We start from the raw sequence: 11,857 nt of genomic DNA on the forward strand, positions 1-11,857 counted from the left end.
AATTGGTGAGCGTCTAGAAAGTGTCCGGAAAAGCGTCGAGTTTTTCAAGCGTAAAATGGACGGAAAAACGATGCTTTTTGCTCCGCCTTGAACAACTATTAACGGCCAATCAGATGGCGCTGGTCCCCCGACGCACGTGATGCCCAAGGCTTCCTTTCGGACGCATTAGGTTTCGTATTTCTGGCATGCCTTGCTCTAGTATCTGTCGCGCGCAGTGCAGCGAGATTTGCTGATTAGTCAGTTTTAGGATATGTAACACGTTAATGGAATTCAGACACGCGCTAAGAAGTCAAACCAAACCAATGTACCAGGTTTATTGAGAAAACATATCCCTCCGCTATGCACAGTTAACGTTACCTCTGTCGGATAATGTGTTGTGTTTCATTTGGTTTTAACAGTAACTAGCTTTGTAATGTGAAGTTTACACGATATACGGCTTTTCCATAGGACGAGAGGTGGGTCACATGACGTTTTTCACGTTACTGTATTCTTGGAATGACGTAAACACTGACTACTTCCACATTCCTGGGGAAAACCCTGGGAATTCCCTAGTACGAATTCATACAGAAGCGTTAGATGTCATCATTTAGACCATTTAATTTTGAACGTAGCGTCTCAGCATACTCTGGGATAAGTCATAGAGTTTGGTTGCATGCCCGTTCAAGGATACCCTCGCTACAATCCATCCTAGAGAAAAAAACCCCCAAAAATCCAAACTATCGTAGTGAAAATCTACAGCAATCTATGAATTTACCTTAGTATCTGTTTGACACATCTTTACATTCACTTTTCAATGATCGGCCAATTGATCAGTGATAACAAAGGCTTGAAATCGCCACAGGTTAATTAACAATTTTGGAAATATCTCCCGTCACGTTTATCGTGTCGGCCGTTTTGACGTCTTGTACTTGATGTAAATGTATTACGACGTTTTCGAAAAGAACGGGGAACTCAGGAGCACATATTTAGTCTTTACTCGATTATCAATCGACGTATGTGGGTTTCATTGACATGGAAAAAGGCATTTGACAAAGTCAATCGGGACTGTCTCTGGTATAAACTTATACAATTGGGGATCCAGGGAAAGTTCCTTGAGGCAGTCCAGGCAGTGTATGATGGGACTTGGTCACGTGTTCGTATCAATGGCTACCTAACGGTCCCGTTTCCTGTTTCGTTTGGCGTGAGGCAGTGCTGTGGTTTATCGCCGACACTTTTTTCCGTTTATATCAATGATGAAATAAATAGTCTAAACGCAGGTATTCATATTGATGGGCAGATGTTGAGTTTGCTCCTCTACGCGGACGACATTGCACTTATTGCCCCTGATACTAACGCCCAACAACGTATGTGAGACTGTGTGACAAACTGGTGCTCAAGGGTGGCGACTCCTCGTGAATACGAAAAAAACTAAAATTGTCCATTACCGTCCAGTATCAGTCATTAGATCAGATTTCGCCTTCGCCATTAATGGTGACGTTATCGACTATTGTAATGCTTACAAGTACCTTGGGATATGGCTGCATGAACATCTCGATCTTAACTTTACAGCAAGAGAAATAGCCAAGTCCGCTAATAGAGCGCTCAGTATTTTAATCTGCAAATTTAAGGCCGCCGGTGGAATGGCATATGATGTTTAACACCCTTTACAACAACTTAGTTCAACCAATCCTCACTTACGGTGCAGCAATATGGGGAAGTAGGGAGTTTTCTTGTGTTAACGCAGTGCAAAATAAAGCTTGTCGTTTCTTTCTCGCCGTTGGCCGGAAAACGCCAAATCCAGCCATCCGGGGTGAAATGGGTTAGACTTCACCATACACCAAACATAAAATCGAAACTGTTAGGTTTTGGCGTAAGCTTCAATCTATAGGTGACTACAGATTAGTTTCCGCCATTCGCAGATGGTCACGTAACTTCCGCAAATCTTTAAGTAACAGAATTCTCGGTATGCACACGGGGTTTCATTTTCATTTTACCGATGTAAATAATATTAGTGATTTTGAATTTTTGGCCGTAAAAGATTGGCGTGATTGGTTAGCTGGATTGTGGGACGATAGAGATAACATAAACGGCAACAAACTGAGGACGTACCGTCTATTCAAAGATGTACTCAGCGCGGAAACATACGTTACTAAAATTTTGAATAGATCACAGCGTTCTGTGTTAAGTAAATTACGATGTGGAACCTTACCTTTAGAAGTAGAGACCGGACGGTACTCGAGTCCCGTTACGCCCATTGCGAACCGTATTTGCAAATTATGTAACAATCGCGCAGTCGAGAATGAGGTTCACTTTCTCGTAGATTGCCCCTTCTACTCCCATTTGCGGTATAATCATTTTAACAAAATATATACGACTGACCCGACGTTTCTGGGAAAATCTTCATTGCAAAAGGTTATCCACCTGCCGAATTATGACAATAACATCACCTAGCTGCCATGGTGTCGCAAATGTTCGACCGACGAAGGTCGACACTTGCTTATGTATAATTATGTACATTACTAACTTATTTATTAACAATTCCACACCCTTTCAGCATACATGATAGATAATTGTCATCGTTACCTTTATATATTTTAAACCAATATCTTAAACTGTATCTTAACAGACATTTATTCAATTGTAGTGTCTCATAGGCCAAATCTGTGTGTGACACTTTAATAAAATATCTTCTTCTTCTTCTTCCTCATCAACAATCCACATTCCTATAGTGCAGTGATCGTCCGGAAGATCTTTCTCTTGACCGTATAAGACAAAGTGTTCGGTCCGACTTCAAAATCAACATAAACCTCACAGATGTATCTTCAGATGTGTTTACATTTATAGACTAGTATTATATCTACCTACATATCACATTATAATGTCACAGAACTCAGCATTTATAGAAAACGGGTCCAGTAAAGTCAAGCACTTTTACTGAATCTGTCACATGTGTTTGCCCCGAGTCGGCCCGGGCTGTCAAAATCAACTAAAGCCTTATATAAGTATCATGCCATGGATTCACATATATATATTGGTATTATATCTACCTATATAAAACTGTATAGTGTCTCAGATTGCGGTATTTAAAGAAAACAAGGTGCTCAAAGTGAAGCCCTTTTCCCTCTACATTCTCAACATAGTCTCTTATCAGAAGTGTTTGGCTTGTGATGGGTCCGAATTGGCCCGGACTGTCAAAATCAACTTTAAACACATAGGTGTATCATCAAATGTGTTTACATCTATAGCCTAGTATTATATCTACATATATACTACTTTATAATGTCACAGCACATCGCATTGAAAGAAAACTGATCCGTTAAAGTCTAACACTTTTACTGTATTTTCTTAAGAAAATCTTTGTCAGAAGTGTTTGGTCCGACTTGGCCCGGGCTGTCAAAATCAACCTATATACCTACCTACCTATATATACCTCTTTATAGTGTCTCAGATCGCGGCATTTAGAGAAAACAAGGTGCTCAAAGTGAAGCCCTTTTCCTTCTACATTCTCAACATAATCTCCATTAAAAGTGTTCGGTCCGACTTGGCCCGGGCTGTCAAAATCAACTTAAACATCACAGATGTAACATCAAATGTGTTTACATCTATAGATAAGTATTATGTGTACCTATATACCACTTTCTAATGTCTCAGGTCGTGGTATTTAAAGGAAACAAGATGCTCAAAGTGAAGCCCTTTTCCCTCTCCATTCTCAACATAGTCTCTATCAGAAGTGTTTGGCTTGTGTTGGATCCTACTTGGCCCGGGCTGTTAAAATCAACTTTTAACACACGGATGTAACATCAAATGGTTTAACATCTATCAACTAGTATAATATCTACCTATATATCACTTTGTAGTGTTTCAGATCGCGGTATTTAAAGAAAACAAGGAGCTCAAAGTGAAGCATCTGTGTGTAATCGGTTTAATTGTACGGTATACATTGTAGACAGACAGACAATAACTTATTAGTGTCTCACTTCTGTACATGCATAACACAGCTTTGTATAAATAAACATTGATAGAACGTACAGAACCATTCAATAGAATTATGAGAGATTATTAAAAGAATATCCCACTGATAAGTATATGATAAATTGCTGAATTAACATTAGATAAGGTTGAGAATTAATTGTGCTTTTTCATTACACCTTAGACTGGTGAGTCGTCTGCTAGCACAGCTAAAGTTCGATGATAACCAGCCTGCTCATATTTTTACCCTGTTCCCCATTGTTGGAAAGTGTGTCGTCTGCTACCCCAGCTGGAGCCATCTGGTAACAATTAATCACAAGCTGTTGATATACAATACATAAAACATCATGATGGCAGTTTCCATGTAACGATTAAGTATTTCTATGCAACTTAAATATATGTACAATATCTAGATATATGGTTCTTTAATTTGCTTTGAAATACTTAATCTTTACATGAAAACTGCCATCTTGATGTATTAGTCTGTTTTGTATATTGACAGCTGGTGACACGCAGAGCCGTCATTGCTGCCAAGGGCGGTCCCACGAGATTCTGAGTTCAGTGCCACCTTCTGGCCTTATGTGACATGACAATGAACAGTTGTCAAAGCCTTTGTACAACGACAACATGTGACTATCGGACTTCAAATTTTCATATTTGTATCTATGATATTAAATTAAATATATCGACTTTATAAGTTACAATAAATTTACTACAAATCTACCTGTGCGTTTCTTTTTTCGAAGAGTGTATATCTCCTTTCGCTAAAGTTGACCTGTCTATATTTTGGAAGAATCAGCTTTTGCGCATTGAGCGATTATCTCCTTTAGCTCTTTGTCTAGTATAGAGCTTTATCACCGTAACCTTGCAATGCTGTACATCGTATCTTATTCAAGTTGTATCACTGAGAGTGAGTGATTATCTCCCTTACCCGAATAGCTCTATTGCGCACTACCTTTGCAATGTATCGTATGTTACTCAGGCAGCCAGAGAGAATGGTTCCAAGGAGGAATTCAGGTCAAGCATGTAACGCGCACTCAGTCTTTCTCCCTTCACACTGCTATTGCAACTTATTGTTCAACACGATTAAATACCAGGTTTCTATGAAGCATGACTTTGTTCAATAAACAACGCATGTAAAACAACGGGTTTGATATCAGAAATTTGTGATAAGTTGTCTTCACAATAACATGTATGGTGCTTGCTGTGCTGATTTGAGCACAGTTTCAAGTAGTTCACTGTTATAAAATATGATTCATACCGTTTCATACGGCGGATTACGGTTCTGCATCTTAATATATCACGACGTGTCAGCATGATGTGTTAGGAAAGCCCGAAGTGATGCAGGTCTTAGACGTTCACCACTTTGGTGAAACCCATGAGCACGGGTATAGTGCTGACAACATATAATCGGGGCGAACCGAGATTCAAACACACTGTCATAGGTTTCTGGCGTGCCCAAGGGACACAACTGCGAATTGCAGCTCGTAAGGCGACTTTGGCCAACCGTGTCCCCGTACACAACTGTCACAAACTATCATACAACAAAGATGTTGAAGATGAGATATGTATTGCATAACATTCCATGAAGAAACAGTGGCAATACTACACTATCACAAACTACAAAGTATATGAACAATAAGTGCAAAACACACACAAGTACATTCAGCATACAGAGAAGGCACATTATGACAAGTTTATTTTAAAACAAGTGTATCATAATGATGTGGAAACAATATGAGAATTGAGCCAAACACTTCTGATAGAGTTTATGTTCAGAATGTAGAGGGAAAAGGGCTTCACTTTGGGCACCTTAATCTCTTTAAATACCGCGATCTGTGACATAATAAAGTTATATAAAGGTAGGTATAATACTAAGCTATAGGTGTTAAATCATTTGAAGATACATTTGTGTGTTAAATTAGGAAAAAAATACACGCTTTAAAAATATTTGCCCGTAATTAAATAAACATGACTCCCCGAATAGAATCCGACCGCGGCAATGCCAGGTTAATCCAATTTATGAACAGGAGGGTTTGAATTTGGTCTTTCCCGCATATTTTCACAATTATCTCGTCGATTATCGATTGTTCGGGCTTTACATTTATCTACCTTCCCCAGCTACATATATTTGGAACAACCCACGAGACGCTTCCCTCTCACAAATAACGTCAAATTTACGACGTCCTCAAGTTGCGAGTGCATGTTAAAATCTCCATAAATGACGTCATGATAGAACAATGTTTTATCGTGAAATAAATATCGCTTCCTTCTTTTGTTCTTTGCGATTTATCGCGTAGCTGTCTTATGTCATCAAATGTCAATTTCTCATTTCTTTATCATGAAGTATCCGTGTCATAACCAATCATGTAGCAATAGCATACACAAATCGTTGACTTCGACATAGTGTCATGATATACGATTATCCTGTGGTGTGCAATATTTCTGGTTGATAAATTTAACATATGCTTACTTTTAAGAATAGCGACTATACATTTTTATATCACTTTATCAGGCCTCTGTTACATTTGCAAAATAAAACAAATTTAATAATACAACTGAGCCTAAATGTATGTATGTTGTAATATCCTTAAGTTGCTGAGTGCGGCATTAGACAATAAACAAAACATAATATCTTTAAGAATTATGTTAACAATGCCGATGCTAAAAATAATTTCCACAATATCCATACCTCTTTCTCTATGTTTAATATGAAAACATAATAACTTTTTTTAATAATCTCAAGGAACAATAATGACAATAATATCATAATAATATCATTAGTATTTATGTTACTTATCCTCAACTGAAGTAGTCCTCAACAGTTTACGTTCATATTATCTATGTAACATACATTAATGGAAATTAGATGAACAGTTGAAGTTATCAAATGATATTATTCGGTCGAACGTCTATCAGCCAATGTTACATTATCAAATTGTGAGTATACAATGATTTTTGCAAGGCTACTCTCATAAATGTCATGACGCATTTTAGGCCAGGGTTCTATACTCGCATTAATGTGCTGACTTATCATTGCGTTAATTTCATGATTTACAGTATTCATGAATAACATTTCACGTGGGGCCAACAGAGGGAATTATGACTATCGACTATTTTTTATATTTAGCTAGCTCAAACGATCTATTGGTTTGATTTATTGTTATGGTATCCACAAAATAAGTAGGATCCGTTTTTCCCCGTTTTTGTTGTTATTTGTTTAACGCCACACGCAGCAATATTCCAGCTATATATCGGTTGTCAGTAAATAATCGAGTCTGGGCCAGACATTGATATCACGAGCATCGATCCACGCAATTGAGATACAATGACATGCATCAAGCAAGTCAGCGAACTTGACCACCCGATCTCTTTAGTCGCCTCTTGCGACTAGCATAGTCGCCTATAACGGCAAGCATGGGTTGCTGAAGACCTATTCTAACCCGGATCTTCAAAGGTCAAGTGGGATTCAACTATGATATTAAGATGAAATAAAACTGAATTATATGTGCTGATTACACATCAGAGTTTGCCAAATTGTTACAAAGGAAGAGGCGAAACTGAAACTTGTTGAGATTTACAGAACAAAGGCAGTTATTTCAAGTTTCTTACTGACTCTCGCGGATACATTTTATAAAACAATTAATGTGTGTGTGTGTGTGCGTTAGTTAGTTAGTTAGTTAGTTAGTTAGTGTGTGTGTGTGTGTGTGTGTGTGTGTGTGTGTGTGTGTGTGTGTGTGTGTGTGTGTGTGTGTGTGTGTGTGTGTCGCATTAATCTTTCCACTTTATCCCTACAACCATCTCATTATGTCTACGTCAGCCATCATGGATACATGCGCATACTTACATACATAATCCATCATCCCACCATTCCCCAACATCCATCGAACTATAACTAATTCCGCCTTCATGTATCGGTATTCGTGCTTACTATTATGTTTTCGAAAACTCTGAACGGAGAAACTGAGTATTCATGATGTTTATTTTACAGAATTTCTAATATAGAGAACTCACAGTTGTCCAATTCCCTGAAATCCGTAAAACATCTTGACGGAATGCGGATAAACAAAAGCCTTTCTCACCGGAAAGCATGGTACTCGCTCCATACCCCAAGGGAGCTAAAAACAATACTCACCACTAATGAGAAGAAACAATAAAGCGCTATTAAAATATCTTATTACCATATCTGACTGACTACCGTTACAGTCCCCCCGAAATTAGAATTAACCTAATTTACATTAAACAATGAGAAATGCTGATGTGGTTTACATATAAACACAATGGTTTGGCTAACAATACAGTATTGCAAGTGCAGATAGGCAAGTGTCATACCCTGACAATGAACAAAGGTTAATGCTTTTTGGCAAAACACATAATCATACAAAATAATAAACATGAAATTACACATCAGTGTGACAAAGATAACAGTTCGGATCGGATTCGAAATCATCACTCACAAAGTTTATAGTTCGGATCGGATTTGGAATCATCACTCACAAAGTTTAATGAACCCGAAAATGAATTTAGCACAGTTCGGAACACCATACTGCAAATGAATTTACACACAGTTTGTGAACAGGTCTCACAAAGTTTGATTCACCACAGTCTACTTTCACAGTTCTGACTAGACCATCTTCACTAAGGTACACTTCTGAGATGCGTCCAAGTTTCCAATGATTCCTTGGAATATTGTCGTTTACAGAAAGATTTCTACATGGGGCAGTCCACTTCTGCCACAACTGAAGACTTTGCAGATATTCTTTCCTCCAACGACTCCAGAATTCATTAGCGATGTATTGAACTCTGCGCCATCGCTTCCTGGAATACATGTCCTCCTTAATGAATGTTCCAGGTGGCGGAAGGATTACCTTAGACTTCATGGTAAGAAGGTTATTTGGTGTCAGAGGTTCTTGAGAGGACGGATCACACAGAGTGTCAACAGTTAAGGGTCTGCTGTTTACAATGGCAGCAGTTTCACACATCACAGTACGGAGGGATTTATCATCCAACTGTGATCCAAAGTCATGAAGTAAAGCAGATATGACATTTCTTGCAGTTCTAATCTGCCTCTCCAAGACACCACCCATATGGCTTGCACATGGTGGGTTAAACTTGAACTCAAAGAAATCACAGTCTCTCTGCAATAGGAATTGTCTCAATTTTTGACCCTACAAAGTTAGTACCTTGATCGCATCGTAGTTGACGGATCGGACCACGCACTGACATAAAGCGTCTTAGGGCGTCTCTACTCATTGACACAACAGTCTCTATGTGTATTGCTCGGCAACACAGGCATGTGAACATAACTCCGAATCGCTTTAACTCCTTTCTCCCTTCCTTTTTATAAAAGGGTCCGAAACATTCTACTGCACAGAATGAAAATGGAGGAGCTTCTTCTGTCCTATCAATGGGAAGATTTGACATCTTCTGGACTTGAGCCTTGCTCCTGAGTTTCCTACACGAAACACATTTCAAAATGTAGTAGGACACATCTGAGCTACAACCTATGATCCAGTATCCACTTGATCTGATCTGATTGAGTGATAGACCTTTTCCCTGATGATGAACTTGTTCATGGCTATGGCGGATAACAAGTGTTGTTATGTGGTGCTTCTTTGGCAAGATAACAGGGTGCTTAAGGTTTTCACTAATCTGAGCACGTTTTAACCGTCCTCCAGCACGTAAGATCCCATTGCTGTCCAGGAATGGATCCAGAAGATACAATACACTGACTGATTTCAGAAATTTGTTGCGTACAGTTGACTTCTCGTTCTTGAATGTTCCTGTTTGATTCAAGGACTGAAGCACTTTCAGTTCTTTGCCGAATGCTTCTGCCTGAACTAACTTTAAGATTACAATCTCTGCTTGTTCAATTTCTTTGACTTGCACTGAACCAGCTACTGATTCACAATCTCTTTGTTTACTTTTTCCGAAGCCTTCGTTTCAGATTCAGACAGTGAGCAACAGCACGCTTGGCACGGAACCAGTTGGAGAAATATTCCAAGCGCTGAAGTATTGAGTATGGAGGGCTGTTCTCATCTGTCTCACAGGTAAGTACCACAGATTTCTTTCCTTTCATTCCAGGGTCATCAGCTGCCACGAAGTATTCGAAAGCAGAGTCTGGTGATGGAATCTCCTTTTCCCAAAGGAAGTCTGGGCCACTTAACCACTTGGATGTCAACAGTTTGTTGACGGTTAACCCTTTGGATGCACAATCAACAGGGTTGTCAGATGAACTTACATGATGCCACTGTTTAGGTGACGTTTTGTCTCTGATCTGTTGGATACGATTGGCTACGTACACATGAAATCTGCGAGAGTCATTTGAGATGTAGCCCAACACTATTCGACTGTCAGTCCAGTAGAAGTTTTGCACTTCGCCGAGATGTAATTCATGAGTGAGGAATTGTCCAACTTTGACTGATGTAAGTGCAGCGTTTAGTTCCAATCTCGGAATGGTGAGGGATTTGGCGCAACCCGTGCCTTACCCATTATCAGAGAACAATGTACCTGTTCATGTTCATTCACTAATCGGAGGTAGGAGCACTGTCCATAACCGGTCATACTTGCGTCAGAGAAGTGATGAAATTCTGTTGCAACAACATTCCCAAAGTCATGTGGTTTCACACATCTTGGAATTCTCAAATCATGTAGTGATTTCAAGTTTGTTTTCCAAGCATTCCATGCCTTGAGGATACCATCAGATACCGGAGTGTCCCAATCAAACTGATCCTTACATAACTCCTGAAGAATTGCTTTACCTCGGAGAATAACTGGGGCTAGTAGTCCAATTGGATCAAAGATGGAACTAACCATTGACAATATTGTGCGTCTTGTGACGACTTTGTCCTGGTGACTGTCAAGTTGTATCTGAAACATGAAACAGTCCGATTCTGCACACCACTGTACTCCTAAAGCTCTTTCTGTTGGCAAGGCGTCAGAATCAATCTCAATGTCCTGAACACCACTTACATGATCCTCAGGTGGTATAGCTGACATGACTCCTTAGAGTTGGAGATGAACTTATGCAAATGAAGGCCTTTCATTGCACATACACTCCTGCTTTCATTAATGAGTGTCACTGCATCATAGGGTGTAGGAACAGAACACATTCCGTCGTTGACATAGAAGTCGTTCTTGATGAACTGTGCTGTGGCTGAACTTGGTCTGTCACTGTTTGCTTTAGTGCAAAGTTGGCACAGCCTGGGCTTGACACAGAGACGAAAAGATGCACTACTTTCGGAATTCGACAACTTGGTCCTCAACGTTCCCATTTCTCCACCAAAGGAACCTTAGATAGTCCCTGTGTTCCCTGTTGACAAAGAACTGGTGAAACATTTGTTTCACATCACACATCAACGCAACAGGTTCAAGCCTAAATCTGCAGAGCACGCCTAACAGATTATTGGTTAAGTCGGGTCCTTTCAGGAGACAGTCAGTTAAAGGGGAAGTGTACACGCAAAAATCACTTTCTTTCTTTTTCTAAACAAAACGCAATTTTAGAATTAGTTAGTATCTGTGTTTGAAAATATACACTCATTTTTTTTCACAGTGAAAGTAGGAAGCTCACAATAGTGTGAAAGTGATATGCCGTTATGAGGCCTTCGTTTTACGAGCGAAATAGGCCTGAGTTATCCCCCTTAGATTATGACGTAATTGGTGCCAATTCAACTGGGTCCCTGTCTATTCTCAACGCAAAAGATATCAAGGACCAGTTTGCGGTAAAACAACATGGTCTACGACACACTCCGGCGCAGTGGTGACTCAGCATAACACAATTCTGGCTGGCATCTAGAATCACAAAAACTGTACCTACACCACGTGAAGCGGCTCTAACAAAGCATGATGACGTCATAATGTTTATCAATTGGCACCAATGACGTCATATTGCAAGGGACATAAGCCATGG

The sequence above is a fragment of the Haliotis cracherodii genome, unplaced genomic scaffold (assembly GCF_022045235.1).
Source record: "Haliotis cracherodii isolate W230 unplaced genomic scaffold, xgHalCrac1.p SCAF_15, whole genome shotgun sequence".
Lineage (NCBI taxonomy): Eukaryota > Metazoa > Mollusca > Gastropoda > Lepetellida > Haliotidae > Haliotis > Haliotis cracherodii.